Source organism: Gavialis gangeticus, unplaced genomic scaffold (genome assembly GCF_001723915.1).
Source record: "Gavialis gangeticus isolate Ggan-Ray unplaced genomic scaffold, GavGan_comp1, whole genome shotgun sequence".
NCBI lineage: Eukaryota > Metazoa > Chordata > Crocodylia > Gavialidae > Gavialis > Gavialis gangeticus.
In genome coordinates, this window is record NW_017729024.1 from 105,204,949 (window position 1) to 105,207,024 (window position 2,076).

The 2,076-nt window shown below is 38.6% G+C and overlaps 1 protein-coding gene across 7 annotated transcripts in view; it reads left to right on the top strand.

The window, feature by feature from the left end:
* Positions 1-2,076, top strand: part of MLLT3 (MLLT3, super elongation complex subunit) — a 268,280-nt gene that overhangs the window by 2,331 nt on the left and 263,873 nt on the right. The window lies entirely within an intron of this gene.

Here is a 2,076-nt window from a genome sequence, read left to right on the forward strand (position 1 = left end):
AAAATCTAGTTGGTCTAATAAAAAATATCACCTCTACCATGAGTCCTAATTCCTTTTGCCGCTAGACCTATACAGCTACAACTGTATTAGTCAACACGCACCTGGCTGGGGTCATCTAACCCCATTGCTCTTTTCTGTTCAGGGCAGGGGGTCGGACTTGATGATCTACAAAGGTCTCTTCCGACCCAAACATCTGTGAACCTAGATACCTGGGACAAAGCTTGCATTTATATGCCATTTTTCCCCAGAGCATCTTCCCTGCTTTATTGATGGTGTTGGCAATTCTCTGTGCTGTAAATCAGCTCTATAGAGGGGTTCCTCCCCCCCACCTCCCCCAGTATGTATTACATTCTCTCCCTGGTCCTCACCTTTCCCTCCAGTCTATGGGATGAATGGGCTGGAGGGAAGTAGGTGGAAGTGTTGCTGCCAAGTTTTTTGTATGGATATGTGCTTCACTTGTTTCTTTGCTACCATTACTTTTTCTGAGAGGGTTTGGATTTGTTTTATTTTTATGTTTTTGAGTTTGCTGAACAGTCTCCATGCAATGTTTTAATTTTTCAATGTGTGAGGATGTTTTAAAAAAGGGGAGAAAGGAAGAGAGGTGCTATTAAAAAAAAAAAGGTGGGGGGAAGGGAGATGCCGTTTTATTTGATTTCAGGAGGTTCAAAAATAAAATTAAAAACCTTTATTCAGTTTTGATTCCTTCAGAGCTGCTGATTGTTTTAGTTAGCTTAGAGGAGGTGCTTTGTTTGTGTGCAAGTTTATTTATCTAAGTAGACACAATGGTTCATAGTTATCTCCCATTTGATCTGTAATCTTTATTGGCATCTAGAACTCCTTCAGTTCCTTAGAACAACATCATAATAAATCCATTCTGCTTAGAGCTATGTGGGAATTATTGAGCTTGTAGGGAGTGAATAGAGAGAGGGACATTTCAGTGGTGATTTTGGAGATAGCAAAATTCTTATTATGGTAAGTTCAACATGTTTATGTGCATTCAGTTATCTGAATTTCTTTTTAGGTTGACTTATGTATTTCTTTTGCAACTTAATTTCGCTTAATCTGTATGTATTTGATCTTTGAGGTGAAAGATGTATAGTCAGGAGGAAATAGAATTTAAATGATGCTTCTCCTCTGGAGTACACGCCACTAGCTATCTTTCACTCATCATAAAGCCTGTTTTTTGCTCACATCCCTGAAACAGTTGTGCAGTGTGCTCTTGTCAAGAAATAACTATTGTGCAGAGCAGTTTTCAGTTATTTTATTGCTGCCATACTTCAAACAAAATAAAGATCTCACTGTAAGAATGTTTTTCTTCAGTGCTTTCTGTTTTCTTCTGTTAATTGTACAGAAAGACATTTGATTGAAATAAAAACAGTAATTTGTGTAAACACCTGACAAAACAGGGAAACCCATCCTGAGTGTAGTTTAAATAGTTGAGGTAGTCTGTCTTTTTTTTAAATCTGCATCAAGTGAACTGATGGATATGCTGAAATCAATAGTAGAAAGTACTTTTCATATCATAATGTATGCTGTTCTGTGACACACTGCCTTTATTCCCCATGCTTAATGATTGTCTGAGGGACAGTCCCTCCAAGCCTGAGGGAACATGACTCTGCAGCCCAGACTTGGGGATTGTTGCTAGGTGTGGTATAGAAGCTGGTTAATGGGGATGTATTTTAGGATTTTGCTTGTGCAAGAAAGAAGGTTGCTCCTGAGAGTGTTTTGTTGTGTATGTTAGGCTGTTGAGTTTTGTTTATGCAGCCGTTTAAACTATTGTTTAAAAATGTTTATTTTGGATTTTTATTTGTATATGTGTTTTCCATGATGTGACACCTACTGGGAAAAATGCCGGTTTGTATAGCCAGGGAGAGAGGATTTTTCATATTGTAATTACACATAGCTCGGATTGGAAGGGAACACATTCTCTTCATTGGGAGCAGCTTGTTGTAAGCTCAAGCAATGCTCAGCCCTCCGCTTGCTCCTGGTGTTTTACTTCAGCTTTCTGGGCCTTTCATATTTACAGAAATGAGCAGGGATCCTGGTTTTCTCTGGTTAAAAATTGCAAATTCTCTG